Source organism: Tachyglossus aculeatus, chromosome 5 (genome assembly GCF_015852505.1).
Source record: "Tachyglossus aculeatus isolate mTacAcu1 chromosome 5, mTacAcu1.pri, whole genome shotgun sequence".
NCBI classification, from domain to species: domain Eukaryota; kingdom Metazoa; phylum Chordata; class Mammalia; order Monotremata; family Tachyglossidae; genus Tachyglossus; species Tachyglossus aculeatus.
In genome coordinates this window covers 6,083,350-6,106,598 of record NC_052070.1, presented here as the reverse complement: position 1 = coordinate 6,106,598, position 23,249 = coordinate 6,083,350, and the positions used below count along the sequence as shown (strand labels likewise).

The 23,249-nt window shown below is 44.7% G+C and overlaps 1 protein-coding gene across 4 annotated transcripts in view; it reads left to right on the top strand.

Annotated features, from left to right (window-relative positions):
• The window catches only part of SLC23A2 (solute carrier family 23 member 2), a 253,987-nt gene that overhangs the window by 80,119 nt on the left and 150,619 nt on the right, over positions 1 to 23,249 (top strand). Inside the window, exon 1 of one of the 4 annotated variants that reach the window (XM_038747128.1) lies at positions 15,668 to 15,931. The exons of the other annotated variants lie outside the window; for them this stretch is intronic. The gene's annotated coding sequence lies outside the window, so the exon portion shown is untranslated. Of the gene's footprint in view, positions 1 to 15,667; positions 15,932 to 23,249 lie in introns of those variants that run through there. 4 annotated transcript variants of the gene reach the window in all.

Sequence of the window (23,249 nt, the reverse complement as noted above, 5' to 3'; positions counted from 1 at the left end):
GAGGTTACAAGGTGATCAGGTTGTCCCATGGCGGGGGGCTCACGGTCTTCATCCCCATTTTCCAGATGAGGGAACTGAGGCCCAGAGAAGTGAAGTGACTCACCCAAAGTCACACAGCGGACAGTTGGCGGAGCTGGGATTTGAACCCCTGACCTCTGACTCCAAAACCCGGGCTCTTCCCACTGAGCCCCCGCTGCTTCTCTAAATGCCCCCGGGAGTCCCTTGAGAGAGGGATTCGTTCGGGTCCAGTTAGCTTGTATATAATAACAATAATAATGATGGCATTTATGAAGCGCTTACTATGTGCAAAGCACTGTTCTAAGCGCTGGGCGTGGTTATAAGGTGATCAGGTTGTCCCATGGGGGCTCACAGTTTTAATCCCCATTTTCCAGATGAGGGAACTGAGGCCCAGAGAAGTGAAGTGACTTGTCCTGTATCTGCCCTGGCGCTTAGTACAGCGCTTAGTACTAAACTTCAACCGTTACCTCTGTGCGGATGCCGCCCAAATGGCCGTCTCCGGCCCTGATCTCCCTCTCTGCAGTCTCGCATCTCCTCCTGCCCCATTTGGAGGTTTTTCCCGTCACCTCCCAATGAACATGTCCCAAAGAGAGCTCCTTATCTTCACCCCCATTTGACAGATGAGGTCACTGAGGCCCAGAGAAGGGAAGCGACTCGCCCAAAGTCACACAGCGGACAGTTGGCGGAGCCAGGACTCGAACCCATGACCTCTGACTCCAAAGCCCGGGCTCTTTCCACTGAGCCGTGCTGCTTCTCTAAATGCCCCCGGGAGTCCCTTGAGAGACAGGGATTTGGTCGGGTCTGGTTAGCCTGTATATAATAATAATAATAATAATAATGATGGCATTTATGAAGCGCTTACTATGTGTAAAGCACTGTTCTAAGCGCTGGGGGGGTTTAAGGTGACCAGGTTGTCCCCTGGGGGCTCACAGTTTTAATCCCCATTTTACAGATGAGGGAACTGAGGCCCAGAGAAGTGAAGCGACTCGCCCAAAGTCACACAGCGGACAGTTGGCGGAGCCGGGACTCGAACCCCTGACCTCTGACTCCAAAGCCCGGGCTCTTTCCACTGAGCCACGCTGCTTCTCTAAGTGCCCCTGGGAGTCCCTTGAGAGACAGGGATTCGTTTGGGTCCGGTTAGCTTGTATATAATAATAATAATAATAATAATAATAATAATAATAATAATGGCATTAAGTGCTTACTATGTGCAAAGCGCTGTTCTAAGCGCTGGGGGGGGTTATAAGGTGATCCGGTTGTCCTATGGGGGCTCACAGTTTTCATCCCCATTTTACAGATGAGGTCACTGAGGCCCAGAGAAGGGAAGTGACTCGCCCAGAGTCACACAGCGGACAGTTGGTGGAGGCGGGACTCGAACCCCTGACCTCTGACTCCAAAGCCCGGGCTCTTTCCACTGAGCCGCGCTGCTTCTCTAAATGCCCCTGGGAGTCCCTTGAGAGACAGGGATTCGGTCGGGTCCGGTTAGCTTGTATATAATAATCATAATAATGATGGCATTTATTAAGTGCTTACTATGTGCAAAGCACTGTTTTAAGCGCTGGGGAGGTTACAAGGTGAACAGGTTGTCCCACGGGGGGCTCACAGTCTTAATCCCCATTTTACAGATGAGGGAACTGAGGCCCAGAGAAGTGAAGTGACTTGTCCTGTATCTGCTCTGGCGCTTAGTACAGCACTTAGTACTAAACTTCAACTGTCACCTCTGTGCGGATGCCGCCCAAATGGCCCTCTCCGGCCCTGATCTCTCTCCCTCTCCCTCTCTGCATCTCCTCCTGCCTCATTTTGAGGTTTTTCCCGTCACCTCCAAGTGAACACGTCCCAAATCAATCAATCAATCAATCAGTCGTATTTATTGAGCGCTTACTGCGTGCAAAGAGAGCTCCTTATCTGAATAAATACGATTGAATGGATGAATGAATGAATTGTATTTATTTTATTTTGTTAGTATGTTCTGTTTCGTTGTCTGTCTCCCCCTTCTAGACTGTGAGCCCGCTGTTGGGTAGGGGCCGTCTCTAGATGTTGCCAACTTGGGCTTCCCAAGCGCTTAGTACAGTGCTCTGCACGCAGTAAGCGCTCAATAAATACGATTGAATGAATGAATGAATGAATTCTATTTATTTTATTTGGTTAGTATGTTCTGTTTCGTTGTCTGTCTCCCCCTTCTAGACTGTGAGCCCGCTGTTGGGGAGGGACCGTCTCTCGATGTTGCCAACTTGGGCTTCCCAAGCGCTTAGTACAGTGCTCTGCACGCAGTAAGCGCTCAATAAATTCGATTGAATGAATGAATTCTATTTATTTTATTTGGTTAGTATGTTTTGTTTTGTTGTCTGTCTCCCCCTTCTAGACTGTGAGCCCGCTGTTGGGGAGGGACCGTCTCTAGATGTTGCCGACTCGGACTTCCCAAGCGCTTAGTACAGTGCTCTGCACACAGGAAGCGCTCAATAAATACGATTGAATGAATGAATGAATCTTCCCACCCAAACCCCGTCCTCCATTCTCCCGGTGCCCCCGTGCTTCCCGTCTCGCCAGCCCGTAACCTTGGCGTTCCCCTGGACTCCTCTCTCCCGTGCCCCCCGCGTATCCAGGCCCTCACTCAACCCTGTCAGTTGGGCGTCCACTACATCGCCCAAACCCGCCCTCTCCTCTTTATCCAAACTGCCGCCGCATTAATCCGAGCCCTTCACCTCTTCCGCCTTGATTATTGTATCAGCCCCCTCGCTGATCTCCCGGCTTTCTTGTCTCTTTCCAGTCCAGACTCCACTCTGCTTATTGGATCAATTAATCAATCAATCGATCGTACTTATTGAGCGCTTACTTTGTGCAGAGCACTGTACTAAGCACTTGGGAAGTATGACTGGATCATTTTCCTGCGGAAACATTCAGACCCTGTTTCCCCCCCCCTCAAGAAACTCCAAACCTCAGTGACCTCATCTGTGAAATGGGGATCTGTGAAATGGGACAGCCTCATCACCTTTTAGACTGTGAGCCCACTGTTGGGTAGGGACTGTCTCTATATGTTGCCAATTTGTACTTCCCAAGCGCTTAGTACAGTGCTCTGCACATAGTAAGCGCTCAATAAATACGATTGATGATGATGATGATCACCTTGCAGCGCTTAGAACAGCGCTTCGCACATAGTAAGCGCTTAACAAATGCCTCCGTCATTATCATTATTATTATTATTTACTGTTGTATTTATTTTATTCTGTCAACATGTTTCGTTTTGTCGTCCGTCTCCCCCTTCTAGACTGTGAGCCCGCTGTTGGGTAGGGACCGTCCCTCTATGTTGCCAACTTGTATTCATTCATTCATTCAGTCGTATTTATTGAGCGCTTACTGCGTGCAGAGCACTGTACTAAGCGCTTGGGAAGTCCAAGTTGGCAACATATAGAGACGATCCCTACCCAACAGCAGGCTCATGGTCTAGAAGGGGGAGACAGCCCCATCCAACAAAATCTTTAAATAAAGCCGTTCATTCTGACTCCCAGCACTTCATTCATTCAATCGTATTTATTGATACTTAATCGCATCAGTCGTATTTATTGATACTTACTACAGTGCTTGGCACATAGTAAGCAGTCGACATGTTCCACAATGGTTAATATTATCTGTAAGAATGAGGATAACCTTCTTCCCTTCCCCACAGCACCTGTATATATGTATATATGTTTGTACATATTTATTACTCTATTTATTTTATTTGTACATATCTATTCTACTTATTTTATTTTGTTAGTATGTTTGGTTTTGTTCTCTGTCTCCCCCTTTTAGACTGTGAGCCCACTGTTGCGTAGGGACTGTCTCTATATGTTGCCAATTTGTACTTCCCAAGCGCTTAGTACAGTGCTCTGCACATAGTAAGCGCTCAATAAATGCGATTGATGATGATGATGATGATGATTCCCTAGCCCCCTCCTACTCATTCATTCATTCATCCACTCAATCGTATTTATTGAGCGCTTACTGCGTGCAGAGCACTGTACTAAGCGCTTGGGAAGTCCAAGCTGGCAACATCTAGAGACGGTCCCGACCCAACAGCGGGCTCACAGTCTAGAAGGGGGAGACAGACAACAAAACCAGATTAACAGAATAAAATACATAGAATAAATATGTACAAGTAAACTAGAGTAATAAATACGTACAGTCAATCAATCAATCAATCGTATTTATTGAGCACTTACTGTGTGCAGAGCACTGTACTAAGCGCTTGGGAAGTACAAGTTGGCAACATATAGAGACAGTACAAACATGTATCACACAGATAATTCCTCTCCCCCACCTCGAAACCTTATCCAAGGCCCATCTCCTCCGAGAAGCCTTCCCTGATTGCGCCGTCCTCTTCTCTTCTCCCCTTCCCTCCCACGTCGCTCTGACTTGCTCCTTCCTTCCTCCTCCCTCCCAGCCCCACAGCACCTATGGATAGATCTGGCCTTTATTTATGTATCTATTTATTTATTTCTCTATTAATTTATGTCTCTATTTATATTAATGCTTGTCTCCCCTTCTAGACTGTGAGCTCGTTGCGGGCAGGGATATGTCTTCTAGACCGTGAGCCCGCTGTTGGGTAGGGACCGTCTCTATATGTTGCCGACTTGTCCTTCCCAAGCACACAGTAAGCGCTCAATAAATACGATTGCATGAATGAATGAATGAATGAATGTTCTTATGGTGTCCTCTCCCAAGCGATTAGTACAGTGCTTTGCACGTAGTCAGCGCTCAGTAAATTTGCACAACAATTTTGGTATTTGTTAAGCACTTACTATCAATCAATCAATCATATTTATTGAGCGCTTACTGGGTGCAGAGCACTGTACTAAGCGCTTGGGAAGTACAAGTTGGCAACATAGAGAGTCAATCAATCGTATTTATTGAGCGCTTACTGTGTGCAGAGCACTGTGCTAAGCACTTGGGAAGTACAAGTTGGCAACATATAGAGACAATCAATCAATCAATCAATCAATCGTATTTATTGAGCACTTACTGTGTGCAGAGCACTGTACTAAGCGCTTGGGAAGTGCCAGTTGGCAACATCTAGAGATGGCCCCTACCCAACAGTGGGCTCACAGTCTAAAAGGGGGAGACAGAGAACAAAACCAAACTTACTAACAAAATAAAATAAATAGAATAGATATGTACAAGTTAAATAGAGTAATAAATATGTACAAACATACATATATACAGATATATCTCATATATAGTTTATATTCATTCATTCATTCAATTCAGTCGTATTTATTGAGCGCTTACTGTGTGCAGAGCACTATACATATATACTATGTGCAAAGCAGTGTGCTAAGCGCTGGGGAGGATACAAGGTGATCAGGCTGTCCCACGGGGGGCTCACAGTCTTAATCCCCATTTTACAGATGAGGTAACTGAGGCCCAGAGAAGTGAAGTGACTTGCCCAAAGTCACCCAGCTGGCAAGCGGGGGAGCCGGGATTTGAACCCACGACCTCTGACTCCAAAGCCCGGGCTCTTTCCACTGAGCCAGTAAGCGCTCCTTCCCAGACTGAGCCCCCTTCTTCCTCTCCTCAATCAATCAATCGTATTTATTGAGCGCTTACTGTGTCCTCCCCATCCCCCCCGCCCTCCCTCCTTCCCCTCCCCACAGCACCTGGATAGATGTTTGCACAGATTTATTACTGTATTTATTTTACTTGGACATATTTACTATTCTATTTATTTTGTTAATGATGGGCATCTAGCTTTAATTCTATTTGTTCTGACGACTTGACACCTGTCCACAGGTTTGGTTTTGTCATCTCCCCCTTCTAGACTGTGAGCCCGTAGTTGGGCGGGGACCGTCTCTAGATGTTGCCAACTTGGACTTCCCAGGCGCTCAGTACAGTGCTCTGCACACCGTAAGCGCTCAATCAAGACGATTGAATGAATGAATGAATAAATAGGATGGAACGAATGAACGAAAGTAAACGATTTAAAAAAGCAAAAAGAAAACCTGCTTAGAGAAAACGCTTGTTGTTTTCTTTTCCCATTTCAGGTGATGATAATAATAGGAACGTTAATAACAGTCGTGGTATTTAAGCGCTTACTGTTTGCCAGGCACTGTACTAAGCGCTGCTTTTTTGTCTGTCTTCTAGCCTTCCCAGACTGAGCCCCTTCCTTCCTCTCCTCCTCGTCCCCCTCTCCATCCCCCTCATCTTTTAGGGGCTGTCTCTATATGTTGCCAATTTGTACTTCCCAAGCGCTTAGTACAGTGCTCTGCACACAGTAAGCGCTCAATAAATGCGATTGATGATGATGATGATTATTAATATTAGGACAATGATTGGAACATAGCAAGCACCATAATTATTTTAATAGTGTACTCTTCCAGACTCTTAGTATAATGCTGTGCACGTGGTAAGCAAGTTTCATTATTAATATTAGACCAATGATTGGCCCATAGCAAGCACCATAATTATTATAATAGTGTACTCTTCCAAGCTCTTAGTATAATGCTGTGCACATGGTGAGCAAGTTTCATTACTAATATTAGAACAACAATTGGCACATAGCAAGCACCATAATTATTATAATAGTGTACTCTTCCAAGCTCTTAGTATAATGCTGTACACATGGTAAGCAAGTTTCATTATTAATATTAGAACAATGATTGGCACATAGCAAGCACCATAATTATTATTATTATTATAGTGTACTCTTCCAAGCTCTTAGTATAATGCTGTGCACGTGGTAAGCAAGTTTCATTATTAATATTAGAACAATGATTGGCACATAGCAAACACCATAATTATTATAATAGTGTACTCTTCCAATCTCCTAGTATAATGCTGTGCACGTGGTAAGCAAATTTCATTATTAATATTAGAACAATGATAGGCACATAGTGAGCACCATAATTATTATAATAGTGTACAATTCCAAGCTCTGAGTATAATGCTGTGCACATGGTAAGCAAGTTTCATTATTAATATTGGAACAATGATTGGCACATAGCAAGCACCATAATTATTATTATAATAGTGTACTCTTCCAAACTCCTAGTATAATGCTGTGCACGTGGTAAGCAAGTTTCATTATTAATATTGGAACAATGATTGGCACATAGCAAACACCATAATTATTATAATAGTGTACTCTTCCAATCTCCTAGTATAATGCTGTGCACGTGGTAAGCAAATTTCATTATTAATATTAGAACAATGATAGGCACATAGCAAACACCATAATTATTATTATAATAGTGTACTCTTCCAAACTCTTAGTATAATGCTGTGCACGTGGTAAGCAAGTTTCATTATTAATATTAGAACAATGATTGGCACATAGCAAGCACCATAATTATTATAATAGTGTACTCTTCCAAGCTCTTTCTATAATGCTGTGCACGTGGTAAGCAAGTTTCATTATTAATATTAGAACGATAGGCACATAGCAAGCACCATAATTATTACAATAGTGTACTCTTCCAAGCTCTTAGTATAATGCTGTGCACATGGTAAGCAAGTTTCATTGTTAATATTAGAACAATGATTGGCACATAGCAAGCACCATAATTATTATTATAATAGTGTACTCTTCCAAGCTCTGAGTATAATGCTGTGCACGTGGTAAGCAAGTTTTATTATTAATAGATTGGCACATAGCAAGCACCATAATTATTATTATAATAGTGTACTCTTCCCAATCTCTTAGTATAATGCTGTGCATGTGATAAGCAAGTTTCATTATTAATATTAGAACGATTGGCACATAGCAAGCACCATAATTATTATAATAGTGTACTCTTCCAAGCTCTAAGTATAATGCTGGGCACGTGATAAGCAAGTTTCATTGTTAATATTAGAACGATTGGCACATAGCAAGCACCATAATTATTATAATAGTGTACTCTTCCAAGCTGTTAGTATAATGCTGTGCACATGGTAAGCAAGTTTGACTTACTGTAACAGATGGTAGAGGCGTGCCCTGCCCGTAATAATAATAATAATAATGGCATTTATTAAGCGCTCATTATGTGCTAAGCACTGGGAAGGTTACAAAGTGATCAAGTTATCCCGCAGGGGGCTCACAGTCTTAGTCCCCATTTTCCCGATGAGGGAACTGAGGCCCAGAGACGTGAAGTGACTTGCCCAAAGTCGCACAGCCGACCGTCGGCGGAGCCGGGATTTGAACCCACAACCCCTGGCTCCAAAGCCCGGGCTCTTTCCACTGAGCCACGCTTAAGGAGATTTTAGTCTACAGGGGACGGCAGGTATAAAGATGAATTATGGATTTTGGCAGAAACGCCTTGGGGGTGAGGGTGGGGCGAATATCACCTGCTTAAAAGGGGACAAAGCCAAGGAGAAGGAGGACGCGGAAAGTTGCGTTAATCCAAGATGGATCATCTTTCTTAGGTCATCTGGATTAGCAGGGCTCAGAAAAATCAGTCAGTTGTGTTTCTTGAGCCCTTTCTTTGTGCAGAGCACTGTACTAAGCTCTTGGGAGAGTACAGTAGGGCAATTGGTAGCCCTTTCCACCAAGCAGAGAGTCTAGAGCAGGAGAGAGGACTTGGGTTAATGGTAATAATAATAATAATGATGATATTTGTTAAGCACAACAGGACAGTTGGTAGCCCTTTCCAGCAAGCTTAGAGTCTAGAGCAGCTTAGTACAGTGCTCTGCACACAGTAAGTGCTCAATAAATATGATTGATTGAGAGAGGACTTGGGTTAATAGTAATAATGATATTTGTTAAGCACAACAGGACAGTTGGTAGCCTTTTCCACCAAGCTTAGGGTCTAGAGCAGGAGAGAGGACTTGGGTTAATGGTAATAATAATAATAATAATGATGATATTTGTTAAACACAACAGGACCGTTGGTAGCCCTTTCCACCAAGCTTAGAGTCTAGAGCAGCTTAGTACAGTGCTCTGCACACAGTAAGCGCTCAATAAATAGGATTGATTGATTGATTCAGAGAGGACTTGGGTTAATAGTAATAATAATAATAATGATATTTGTTAAGTGCAACAGGACAGTTGGTAGCCCTTTTCCACCAAGCTTTGAGTCTAGAGCAGGAGAGAGGACTTGGGTTAATAGTAATAATAATAATAATAATTGTTAAGCACAACAGGGCAGTTGGTAGCCGTTTCCACCAAGCTTAGAGTCTAGAGCAGGAGAGAGGACTTGGGTTAATAGTAATAATAATAATAATAATGATATTTGTTAAGCGCAACAGGGCAGTTGGTTGCCCTTTCCACCAAGCGTAGAGTCTAGAGCAGGAGAGAGGACTTGGGTTAATAGTAATAATAATAATGATGATATTTGTTAAGCGCAAAAGGACAGTTGGTAGCCCTTTCCACCAAGCGTAGAGTCTAGAGCAGGAGAGAGGACTTGGGTTAATAGTAATAATAATAATAATGATATTTATTAAGCACAACAGGACAGTTGGTAGCCTTTTCCACCAAGCGTAGAGTCTAGAGCAGGAGAGAGGACTTGGGTTAATAGTAATAATAATAATTGTTAAGCACAACAGGACAGTTGGTAGCCGTTTCCACCAAGCGTAGAGTCTAGAGCAGGAGAGAGGACTTGGGTTAATAGTAATAATAATAATAATGATATTTGTTAAGCACAACAGGACCGTTGGTAGCCCTTTCCACCAAGCTGAGAGTCTAGAGCAGGAGAGAGGACTTGGGTTAATAGTAATAATAATAATAATGATATTTGTTAAGCGCAACAGGGCAGTTGGTTGCCCTTTCCACCAAGCGTAGAGTCTAGAGCAGGAGAGAGGACTTGGGTTAATAGTAATAATAATAATGATGATATTTGTTAAGCGCAAAAGGACAGTTGGTAGCCCTTTCCACCAAGCGTAGAGTCTAGAGCAGGAGAGAGGACTTGGGTTAATAGTAATAATAATAATTGTTAAGCACAACAGGACAGTTGGTAGCCGTTTCCACCAAGCATAGAGTCTAGAGCAGGAGAGAGGACTTGGGTTAATAGTAATAATAATAATAATGATATTTATTAAGCACAACAGGACAGTTGGTAGCCCTTTCCACCAAGCTGAGAGTCTAGAGCAGCTTAGTCCAGTGCTCTGCACACAGTAAGCGCTCAATAAATACAATTGATTGATTGATAAAGAGAGGACTTGGATTAATAGTAATAATAATAATAATGATATTTGTTAAGTGCAACAAGACAGTTGGTAGCCCTTTCCACCAAGCTGAGAGTCTAGAGCAGGAGAGAGGACTTGGGTTAATGGTAATAATAATAATAATGATATTTGTTAAGCACAACAGGACAGTTGGTAGCCCTTTCCACCAAGCTGAGAGTCTAGAGCAGGAGAGAGGACTTGGGTTAATAGTAATAATAATAATGATATTTGTTAAGCACAACAGGACAGTTGGTAGCCCTTTTCCACCAAGCTGAGGGTCTAGAGCAGGAGAGAGGACTTGGGTTAATAGTAATAATAATTAATAATAATTGTTAAGCATAGCAGGACAGTTGGTAGCTCTTTCCACCAAGCGTAGAGTCTAGAGCAGGAGAGAGGACTTGGGTTAATAGTAATAATAATAATAATAATAATAATGATATTTGTTTAGCGCAACAGGACAGTTGGTAGCCTTTTCCACCAAGCGTAGAGTCTAGAGCAGGAGAGAGGACTTGGGTTAATGGTAATAATAATAATAATGATATTTGTTAAGCCCAACAGGACAGTTGGTAGCCCTTTCCACCAAGCTTAGAGTCTAGAGCAGGAGAGAGGACTTGGGTTAATAGTAATAATAATAATAATAATAATAATGATATTTGTTTAGCGCAACAGGACAGTTGGTAGCCTTTTCCACCAAGCGTAGAGTCTAGAGCAGGAGAGAGGACTTGGGTTAATGGTAATAATAATAATAATGATATTTGTTAAGCCCAACAGGACAGTTGGTAGCCCTTTCCACCAAGCTTAGAGTCTAGAGCAGGAGAGAGGACTTGGGTTAATAGTAATAATAATAATTGTTAAGCACAACAGGACAGTTGGTAGCCGTTTCCACCAAGCGTAGAGTCTAGAGCAGGAGAGAGGACTTGGGTTAATAGTAATAATAATAATTGTTAAGCACAACAGGACAGTTGGTAGCCCTTTCCAGCAAGCTTAGAGTCTAGAGCAGCTTAGTTCAGTGCTCTGCACACAGTAAGCGCTCAGTATATACGATTGATTGATTGATTAATTGAGAGAGGACTGAGGTTAATAGTAATAATAATAATAATGATATTTGTTAAGCGCAACAGGACAGTTGGTAGCCCTTTCCACCAAGCGTAGAGTCTAGAGCAGGAGAGGGGACTTGGGTTAATAGTAATAATAATTATAATAATTGTTAAGCACAACAGGACAGTTGGTAGTCCTTTTCCACCAAGCTGAGGGTCTAGAGCAGGAGAGAGGACTTGGGTTAATAGTAATAATAATTAATAATAATTGTTAAGCATAACAGGACAGTTGGTAGCTCTTTCCACCAAGCGTAGACTCTAGAGCAGGAGAGAGGACTTGGGTTAATAGTAATAATAATAATAATAATGATATTTGTTAAGCACAACAGGACAGTTGATAGCCTTTTCCACCAAGCTTAGAGTCTAGAGCAGCTTAGTCCAGTGCTCTGCACACAGTAAGCGCTCAATAAATACGATTGATTGATTGATTGAGACAGGACTTGGGTTAATAATAATAATAATAATGATATTTGTCAAGTGCAACAAGACAGTTGGTAGCCCTTTCCACCAAGCTGAGAGTCTAGAGCAGGAGAGAAGACTTGGGTTAATGGTAATAATAATAATAATAATAATGATGTCCTGTTGTGCTTAACAACAGGACAGTTGGTAGCCCTTTCCATCAAGCTTAGAGTCTAGAGCAGCTTAGTACAGTGCTCTGCACACAGTAAGCGCTCAATAAATATGATTGATTGATTGATTAATTGAGAGAGGACTTGGGTTAATAGTAATAATAATAATAATAATGATATTTGTTAAGCACAGCAGGACAGTTGGTAGCCCTTTCCACCAAGCTTAAAGTCTAGAACAGGAGAGAGGACTTGGGTTAATAGTAATAATAATAATAATGATATTTGTTATGCACAACAGGGCAGTTGGTAGCCCTTTTCCACCAAGCTTAGAGTCTAGAGCAGGAGAGAGGACTTGGGTTAATAGTAATAATAATAATTGTTAAGCACAACAGGGCAGTTGGTAGCCGTTTCCACCAAGCTTAGAGTCTAGAGCAGGAGAGAGGACTTGGGTTAATAGTAATAATAATAATAATGATATTTGTTAAGCGCAACAGGACAGTTGGTTGCCCTTTCCACCAAGCGTAGAGTCTAGAGCAGGAGAGAGGACTTGGGTTAATAGTAATAATAATAATGATGATATTAAGCGCAAAAGGACAGTTGGTAGCCCTTTCCACCAAGCGTAGAGTCTAGAGCAGGAGAGAGGACTTGGGTTAATAGTAATAATAATAATAATGATATTTATTAAGCACAACAGGACAGTTGGTAGCCTTTTCTACCAAGCGTAGAGTCTAGAGCAGGAGAGAGGACTTGGGTTAATAGTAATAATAATAATTGTTAAGCACAACAGGACAGTTGGTAGCCGTTTCCACCAAGCGTAGAGTCTAGAGCAGGAGAGAGGACTTGGGTTAATAGTAATAATCATAATAATGATATTTATTATGCACAACAGGACAGTTGGTAGCCCTTTCCACCAAGCTGAGAGTCTAGAGCAGCTTAGTCCAGTGCTCTGCACACAGTAAGCGCTCAATAAATAATATTGATTGATTGATTGAGAGAGGACTTGGGTTAATAGTAATAATAATAATAATGATATTTGTTAAGCGCAACAGGACAGTTGGTAGCCCTTTCTACCAAGCTGAGAGTCTAGAGCAGGAGAGAGGACTTGGGTTAATAGTAATAATAATAATAATGATATTTGTTAAGCACAACGGGACAGTTGGTAGCTGTTTCCACCAAGCGTAGAGTCTAGAGCAGGAGAGGGGACTTGGGTTAATAGTAATAATAATAATAATGATATTTGTTAAGCACAAAAGGACAGTTGGTAGCCCTTTCCACCAAGCTGAGAGTCTAGAGCGGGAGAGAGGACTTGGATTAATAGTAATAATAATAATAATGATATTTGTTAAGCACAACAGGACAGTTGGTAGCCTTTTCCACCAAGCGTAGAGTCTAGAGCAGGAGAGAGGACTTGGGTTAATAGTAATAATAGTAATAATAATAATAATAATAATGATACAGTAAGGGCTCAATAAATACGAATGAATGAATGAATATTTGAGAGCTGCCTAAACTCCCCCCCTAGACTGTGAGCTCATTGTGGGCCGGGATTGTCCCTCTTTATTGCTGTATTTACTTTCCAAGCGCTTACTACAGTGCTGTGCACGCAGTAAGTGCACAGTAAATATGAATGAATGAATGAATAATTGGGAGCCTCTCCTCTAGACTGTGAGCCCACTGGGCAGGAGTCGTCTCTCTTTATTGGTGTATTGGACTTTCCAAACGCTTAGTACAGTCCTCTGCACACAGTAAGCGCTCAGTAAATACTAATGAATGACTGAATAATTGGGAGCCCCTCCTCTAGACTGTGAGCCCATTGTGGGCAGGGGCCGTCTCTCTTTATTGCTGTATTAGACTTTCCAAGTGCTTAGTACAGTGCTCTGCACACTATAAGAGCTCAATAACTGCGACTCATTGAATGAATGAATGAACGAATAATTGAGAGCCGGTTAACCCCCCCCCCGACTGGAAGCCTGTTGTGGGCAGGGATCCTCTCTCTTCATTCATTCATTCATTCAATTGTATTTACTGAGCGCTTACTGTGTGCAGAGCACTGTACTAAGCGCTTGGGAAGTACAAGTTGGCAACATATAGAGATGGTCCTTGCCCGACAGCGGGCTCACAGTCTAGAAGGGGGAGACATTCATTCATTAATTCAATCAGTTGTATTTATTGAGCGTTTACTGTGTGCAGGGCACTGTACTAAGCACTTGGGAAGTACAAGTTGGCAACATCTAGAGACGGTCCCTGCCCAACAGCGGGCTCACAGTCTAGAAGGGGGAGACAGTCATTCATGCATTCATTCAATCGTATTTATTAAGCGCTTACTGTGTGCAGAGCACTGTACTAAGCGCTTGGGAAGTCCAAGTTGGCAACATATGGAGACAGTCCCTGCCCGACAGCGGGCTCACAGTCTAGAAGGGGGAGACAGTTATTCAATCGTATTTACTGAGCGCTTCCTGTGTGCAGAGCACTGTACTAAGCGCTTGGGAAGTCCAAGTTGGCAACATCTAGAGACAGTCCCTGCGCAACAGCGGGCTCACAGTCTAGAAGGATTTTGTACTTTCCAAGCTCTTACTGGAGCGCTCTGCACACAGCCAGCGCTCAGTAAATATGACTGAAAGAAGGACAATCAGTCAATCGTATTGAAAGAAAGAAAGAGAGAGAGAAAGAGAGAAAGAGAAAGAAAGGGAGGGAGAAAGAAAGAAAAAGAAAGAGAAAGAAAGAAAGAGAAAGAAAGGAGAGAGAGAGAGGAAGGAAGGAGGGAGGGAAGGAAGGAAGGAAGGAGACAGAAGGAAAGAAAGAAGGAAAGAAAGAGAGAAAGAGAAAGAGAGAGAAAAAAGAAAGAAAGAGAGAGGGAAGGAAGGAAGGAAGGAGAGAAGGAAAGAAAGAAAGGGAAAGAAGGAAAGAAAGAGAAAAAAGAGAGAAGGAAGGAAGGAAGGAGAGAGAAGGAAAGAAAGAAAGAGAGAGAGAAGGAAAGAAGGAAAGAAAGAGAAAAAAGAGGGAAGGAAGGAAGGAAGGAGAGAAGGAAAGAAAGAAAGAGAGAAGGAAAGAAGGAAAGAAAGAAAAAAGAGGGAAGGAAGGAAGGAGAGAGAAGGAAAGAAAGAGAAGGAAAGAAGGAAAGAAAGAGGAAAAAAGAGAGAAGGAAGGAAGGAAGGAGAGAGAAGGAAAGAAAGAAAGAGAGAGAGAAGGAAAGAAAGAAAAAAGAGGGAAGACGGAAGGAAGGAAGGAGAGAGAAGGAAAGAAAGAAAGAGAGAGAGAAGGAAAGAAGGAAAGAAAGAGAAAAAGGAGGGAAGGAAGGAAGGAGAGAAGGAAAGAAAGAAAGAGAGAGAAGGAAAGAAGGAAAGAAAGAGAAAAAAGAGGGAAGGAAGGAAGGAGAGAGAAGGAAGGAAAGAGAGAAGGAAAGAAGGAAAGAAAGAGAAAAAAAGAAGGAAGGGAGAGAGAAGGAAAGAAAGAAAGAGAGAAGGAAAGAAGGAAAGAAAGAAAAAAGAGGGAAGGAAGGAAGGAAGGAGAGAGAAGGAAAGAAAGAAAGAGAGAGAAGGAAAGAAAGAGAGAAAGAGGAAGAGAGAGAAAAAAAGAGAGAAGGAAGGGAGGGAGGGAGGGAGGAAGAAGGAAGGATAATGGGGAAGCCCCGCTCCATTCCCCAATGGCCTCTTTGGGAGCCGGGTGCGAGGGTGAGGGGTTTGGCCGGGGGCGAGCGGGCCGGCTTATTGGGTTTGCGTTCAGAATGAGCCCGCTGCTGGGTCGGGACCGTCTCTAGATGCTGCCAACTTGGACGTCCCAAGCGCTTAGTCCAGTGCTCTGCACACAGTGAGCGCTCCATCAGTACGATTGATTGAATGAATGAATGAGTGAGACTTTTGTTTCTCCAGGCCCGGGTTGGCATCGTGGCGTGTTGTGCGGTGGCTGGGTCTCCTTGACTCCCCCGTTTCGTTGGCAACCCCGACGGACGTCAAGTGCTGTGTGTGTGTGTGTTTGTGTTTGTGTTTTTGTGTGTCTCTCAGGGCTGTCCCTCCTTCTCCAGTTTGACATCCCTTATCTCTCCGGGAACGATTTGTCACGCACAGTGGCCTCTGCCTTCCTTCCTCAAGATAAAGCCTTCGGATAAACCCTCCCGGCCTTGGCAGTAGGCCCAAGGTTTGGTTTGCTCGTTTTCCTTTCTTTATTTAGTTTAAAACGTCTTTGTTAGGCGCTTACTAGGGGCCAGGCACCGTACTGAGCGCCGGAGTAGGTGATAATCGTGACAATGGTAGCACCGTTCTCCGCGCCGGAAAGTAATCAGGTTGGACGCCGTCCCCGCCGTTCATTCCCTCAGTCGTAGCTGTAGGCCCAAGGTTTGGTTTGCTTGTTTTCCTTTCCTTATTTAGTTTGAAACGTCTTTGTTAGGTGCTTACTAGGGGCCAGGCACTGTACTAAGCGCTGAAGTAGATGATAATCATGACAACGGTAGCACCGTTCTCCGCGCCAGAAAGTAATCAGTTTGGACGCTGTCCCTGCCATTCATTCCCTCAGTCGTAGCTGTAGGCCCAAGGTTTGGTTTGCTTGTTTTCCTTCCTTTGTTTAAAACATCTTTGTTAGGCGCTTACTAGGGGCCAGGCACTGTACTAAGCGCCGGATTAGATGATAATCGTGACAATGGTAGCATCGTTTTCCACGCCGGAAAGTAATCAGGTTGGACACCGTCCCCGCCGTTCATTCCCTCAGTCGTAGCTGTAGGCCCAACGTTTGGTTTGCTCTTTTTGCTTCCTTTATTTAGATTAAAACGTCTTTGTTAGGCACTAACTAGGGTCCAGGCACTGTACTAAGCGCCGGAGTAGATGATAATCGTGACAGTGGTAGCACCGTTCTCTGCGCCGGAAAGTAATCAGGTTGGACGCCGTCCCTGCCGTTCATTCCCTCAGTCGTAGCTGTAGGCCCAAGGTTTGCTTTGCTTCTTTTCCTTCCTTTAGTTTAAAACGTTTTTGTTAGGCACTTACTAGGGTCCAGGCACCGTACTAAGCGCTGGATTAGATGATAATCGTGACAACAGTAGCACCGTTCTCCACGCCGGAGAGTAATCAGGTTGGACGCCATCCCCGCTGTTCATTCCCTCAGTCGTAGCTGTAGGCCCAAGGTATGGTTTGCTTGTTTTCCTTCCTTTATTTAGTTTAAAACATCTTTGTTAGGCGCTTACTAGGGGCCAGGCACCGTACTAAGCGCCGGAGTAGATGGTAATCGTGACAACGGTAGCGCCGTTTTCTGCGCCGGAAAGTAATCAGGTTGGACGCCGTCCCTACCATTCATTCCCTCAGTCGTAGTTGTAGGCCCAAGGTTTGGTTTGCTTGTTTTCCTTCCTTTATTTAGTTTAAAACGTCTTTGTTAGGCGCTTACTAGGGGCCAGACACTGTACTAAGCGCCGGAGTAGATGATAATCACGACAGTGGTAGCACCATTCTCCGTGCCGGAAAGTAATCAGGTTGGACGCCGTCCCCGCCGTTCGTTCCCTCAGTCCTAGCTGTAGGCCCAAGGTTTGGTTTGCTTGTTTTCCGTTATTTGTTTAAATACGTCTTTGTTAGGCGCTTACTAGGGGCCAGGCACTGTACTAAGCGCCGGAGTAGGTGATAATCGTGACAATGGTAGCACCATTCTCTGCGCCGGAAAGTAATCAGGTTGCACGCCGTCCCCGCCGTTCATTCCCTCAGTCGTAGCTGTAGGCCCAAGGTTTGGTTTGCTTGTTTTCCTTTCTTTATTTAGTTTAAAACGTCTTTGTTAGGCGCTTACTAGGGGTCAGGCACCGTACTAAGCGCCGGAGTAGATGATAATCATGACAACGGTAGCACCATTCTCCGTGCCGGAAAGTAATCAGGTTGGACGCTGTCCGTTTCCTCAGTCGTAGCTGTAGGCCCAAGGTTTGGTTTGCTTGTTTTCCTTCCTTTATTTAGTTTAAAACGTCTTTGTTAGGCGCTTACTAGGGGCCAGACACTGTACTAAGCGCCGGAGTAGATGATAATCACGACAGTGGTAGCACCATTCTCCGTGCCGGAAAGTAATCAGGTTGGACGCCGTCCCCGCCGTTCGTTCCCTCAGTCCTAGCTGTAGGCCCAAGGTTTGGTTTGCTTGTTTTCCGTTATTTGTTTAAATACGTCTTTGTTAGGCGCTTACTAGGGGCCAGGCACTGTACTAAGCGCCGGAGTAGATGATAATCATGACAACGGTAGCACCATTCTCCGTGCCGGAAAGTAATCAGGTTGGACGCAGTCCCCGCCGTTCATTTCCTCAGTCGTAGCTGTAGGTCCAAGGTTTGCTTTGCTTGTTTTTCTTTCTTTGTTTAAAACATCTTTGTTAGGCGCTCACTAGGGTCCAGGCACTGTACTAAGCGCCGGATTAGATGATAATCATGACAACGGTAGCACCGTTCTCCACGCCGGAAAGTAATCGGGTTGGACGCAGTCCCCGCCGTTCATTCCCTCAGTCGTGCTGTAGGTCCAAGGTTTGGTTTGCTTGTTTTCCTTTCTTTGTTTAAAACATCTTTGTTAGGCGCTTACTAGGGGCCAGGCACCGTACTAAGCGCCGGAGTAGATGATAATCGTGACAACAGTAGCACCGTTTTCCGCGCCGGAAAGTAATCAGGTTGGACGCCATCCCCACCGTTCATTCCCTCAGTCGTAGCTGTAGGTCCAAGGTTTGCTTTGCTTGTTTTCCTTTATTTTTTAAAAACGTCTTTGTTAGGCGCTTACTAGGGGCCAGGCACTGTACTAAGCGCCGGAGTAGATGATAATCGTGATAATGGTAGCACCGTTCTCCGCGCCAGAAAGTAATCAGGTTGGACGCCATCCCTGCTGTTCATTCCCTCAGTCGTAGCTGTAGGCCCAAGGTTTGGTTTGCTTGTTTTCCTTTATTTAGTTTAAAACATCTTTGTTAGGCACTTACTAGGGTCCAGGCACTGTACTAAGCGCCGGAGTAGATGATAATCGTGATAATGGTAGCACCGTTCTCCGCGCCAGAAAGTAATCAGGTTGGACGCCATCCCTGCTGTTCATTCCCTCAGTCGTAGCTGTAGGCCCAAGGTTTGCTTTGCTTGTTTTTCTTCCTTTATTTAGTTTAAAACGTCTTTGTTAGGCGCTTACTAGGGTCCAGGCACCGTACTAAGCGCCGGATTAGATGATAATCGTGACAACGGTAGCACCGTTCTCCACGCCGGAAAGTAATCAGGTTGGACGCAGTCCCCGCCGTTCATTCCCTCAGTCGTGCTGTAGGCCCAAGGTTTGGTTTGCTTGTTTTCCTTTATTTGTTTAAAACGTCTTTGTTAGGCGCTTACTAGGGTCCAGGCACCGTACTAAGCGACGGAGTAGGTGATAATCGTGACAACGGTAGCACCGTTTTCCGCGCCGGAAAGTAATCAGGTTGGATGCCGTCCTCGCCGTTCATTCCCTCAGTCGTAGCTGTAGGCCCAACGTTTGGTTTGCTTGTTTTCCTTTATTTAGTTTAAAACGTCTTTGTTAGGCGCTTACTAGGGGCCAGGCACCGTACTGAGCGCCGGAGTAGATGATAATCGTGACAACGGTAGCACTGTTTTCCGCGCCGGAAAGTAATCAGGTTGGACGCCGTCCCCGCCATTCATTCCCTCAGTCGTAGCTGTAGGCCCAAGGTTTGCTTTGCTTGTTTTCCTTTATTTTTTTAAAACGTCTTTGTTAGGCGCTTACTAGGGGCCAGGCACTGTACTAAGCGCCGGAGTAGATGATAATCGTGATAATGGCAGCACTGTTCTCCGCACCAGAAAGTAATCAGGTTGGACGCCGTCCCCGCCGTTCATTCCCTCGGTCGTATTTATTCTTCGAGACTGTGAGCCCGCTGTTGGGTAGGGACCGTCTCTATATGTTGCCGACTTGTACTTCCCAAGCGCTTAGTACAGTGCTCTGCACACAGTAAGCGCTCAATAAATACGATTGAATGAATGAATGAATGGAGCAAACGGGGCTCATCGTTTCCATCCCCGTTTTATAGATGAGGGAACTGAGGCCCAGAGAAGGGAAGCGATTTGGGCAAGGTCACACAGCAGAATGGCGGAGTCGGGATTAGAACCCAGATCTTCTGCCTCCCAAGGTCGGGCTGTAGCCGTCTGGCCGCCCTGCTTGCCCGCCGTGGTTGGCCCGGATCCTGGAGGGTCACGGTCAGTTCTGTTTTCCGCCCTCGGCTCTGGTCTTTGCTGCAGGAGCGGATTATCATCATCATCAATCGTATTTATTGAGCGCTTACTGTGTGCAGAGCACTGTACTAAGCGCTTGGGAAGTCCAAGTTGGCAACATATAGATACAGTCCCTGCCCAACAGTGGGCTCACAGTCTAAAAGGGGGAATTATGTTGCCAACTTGTACTTCCCAAGCGCTTAGTCCAGTGCTCTGCACACAGTAAGCGCTCAATAAATACGATTGAATGACTGAATGATCGAGATTTTGTTTCTCTTTTACGAAGGGCAGCGTGGCCAGAGAAGCAGCGCGGCTCAGTGGAAAGAGCCCGGGCTTTGGAGTCAGAGGTCATGGGTTCGAATCCCGACTCCTCCACATGTCTGCTGTGTGACCTCGGGCAAGTCACTTCACTTCTCGGAGCCTCAGTTACCTCATCTGTAAAATGGGGATTAAGACTGTGAGCCCCCCGTGGGACAACCTGATCACCTGGTAATCCCCCAGCGCTTAGAACAGTCCTTTGCACGTAGTAAGCGCTTAACAAATGCCATTATTATTATTATTATTATTATTATTATTATTATTATCGCCGATAAAGCATTGATTCTCACCCTTAGAGTTCAAACGTGTGGCTGGAAGCAGTGACGCCTAGAACACAGGCCGAGGGAGCCAAAAGGACCTGGGTTCATTCATTCAATCGTATTTATTGAGCGCTTGTGTGCAGAGCACTGTACTAACCGCCTCTGGCTCTGCCACATATCTGCTGGGTGACCTTGGGCTAATCACTTCACTTGTGTGGGCCTCAGTTCCCTCATCTGTACAATGGGGAATAATAATGTTGGCATTTGCTCATTCGTTCATTCATTCAGTCGTATTTATTGAGCGCTTACTGTGTGCAGAGCACTGGACTAAGCGCTTTTGGCTCTGCCACATATCTGCTGGGTGACCTTGGGCTAATCACTTCACTTCTCTGGGCCTCAGATCCCCCATCTGTACAATGGGGAATAATAATGATGGTGTTTGCTAACCGCTTACTATGTGCACAGCACTGTTCATTCGTTCATTCATTCAGTCGTATTTATTGAGCGCTTACTGTGTGCAGAGCACTGGACTAAGCGCTTTTGGCTCTGCCACATATGTGGTGGGTGACCTTGGGCTAATCACTTCACTTCCCTGGGCCTCAGTTCCCTCATCTGTACAATGGGGAATAATAATGATGGCATTTAACCGCTTACTATGTGCACAGCATTCATTCATTCATTCATCATTCAATCATATTTATTGAGCGCTTACTGTGTGCAGAGCACTGTACTAAGCACTTGGGAAGTCCAGGTTAGCAACATCTAGAGATGGTCCCTACCCAACAGTGGGCTCACAGTCTAGAAGAGGGAGACAGAGAACAAAATATATTAACAAAATAAAATAAATAGAATAAATATGTCCAAATAAAATAAATAAATAGAGTAATAAATGCGTACATTATTTGTTCTAAGCGCTTATTTGTTCTAAACCCTGGGGAGGGTACAAGGTGATCAGGTTGTCCCACGTGGGGCTCACGGTCTTAATCCCCATTTTACAGATGAAGGAACTGAGGCCCAGAGAAGTGAAGTGACTTGCCCAAGGTCACACAGCTGACAGTTGGCGGAGCTGCGCGATTTGAACCCATGGCCTCTGACTCCAAAGCCCGGGCTCTTTCCACTGAGCTACGCTGCTTCTTAATGATTAGAGCACAGGCCTAGGGAGCCAAAAGGACCTGGGTTCTAATCCCAGCTCTGCCACATATCAGCTGGGTGACCTTGGGCAAATCACTTCACTTCTCTGGGCCTCAGTTCCCTCATCTGTACAATGGGGAATAATATGGCATTTGTTCAGCATTTACTACATGCCAAGCACTGTTCTAAGCGCTGGGGAGGTTACAGGGTGATCAGGTTGTCCCACACGGGGCTCCCAGTCTTCATCCCCATTTTCCAGATGAGGGAGCTGAGGCCCAGAGAAGTGAAGGGACTTGCCCAAAGTCACACAGCTGACAAGGGGCGGAGCCGGGATTCGAACCCACGGCCTCTGACTCCCAAGCCCCGGCTCTTTCCACTGAGCCACGCTAGTTCGGAATGAGAATGAGACTGTGAGCCCCCCGTGGGACAGGGACTGCGTCCAACCCGATCTCCTTGTATCCACCCCAGCGCTTAGTACAGTGCCTGGCACATAGTAAGCGCTTAACTAATGCCATATGTTGTTTTAAAGTGCTTACTGCTTGCAGAGTATTCTTATTATTCTTACTATTAGATAATAATAATAATAATAATACTAATGATGGCATTTGTTAAGGGCTTACTATGTGCAAAGCACTGTTCTAAGCGCTGGGGGGGATACAAGGTGATCAAGTTATCCCACGTCTTAATCCCCATTTTACAGATGAGGTAACTGAGGCTCAGAGAAGTGAAGTGACTTGCCCAAGGTCACTACTGAAAATCAGTCCAGACGTAGTCCGTGTCACACATGAGACTCACAGCCCGAGTGGGGGAGAGATAAGACTTCCGACTTGCACTTCCCAAGCGCTTAGTACAGTGCTCTGCACACAGTCAGCGCTCAATAAATACTATTAATAAATAGAAGCAGCGTGGCTCAGTGGAAAGAGCCCGGGCTTTGGAGTCAGAGGTCATGGGTTCGAATCCCGACTCCGCCACATGTCTGCTGTGTGACCTTGGGCAAGTCACTTAACATCTCGGAGCCTCAGTTCCCTCATCCGTAAAATGGGGGTAAAGACTGTGAGCCCCACGTGGGACAACTTGATCACCTTGTATCCCCCCCAGCGCTTAGAACAGTGCTCTGCACATAGTAAGCGCTTCACAGATGCCATTATTATCATTATTATTATTGTTATTATTGAATGAATGAGTGAATGAATAAGGTTTTGAATCCCCATTTTACAGATGAGGAAACTGAGGCCCAGGGAAAAGACATGTCCAAGGCTCTATTTCCGGCCCCGCCACTTGTCTGCTTTGTGACCTTGGGTCAGTCACTTTACTTTGAGCCACAGGGAGCAAGTCAGGGCGATATAGTACTCTCCCAAGCGGTCAGTACAGTGCTCCTCCGCCCATAATTAGGGTGTAAATAATAATAATAATAATAATAATAATGATAATAATAATTGCATTTGTTAAGCACTTACTATGTGCCAAGCACTGTTCTAAGCGCTGGGGGGATACAAGGTGGTCAGGTTGTCCCACGGGGGGCTCACAGTCTTCATCCCCATTTTACAGATGAGGGAACTGAGGCCCAGAGAAGTGAAGTGAC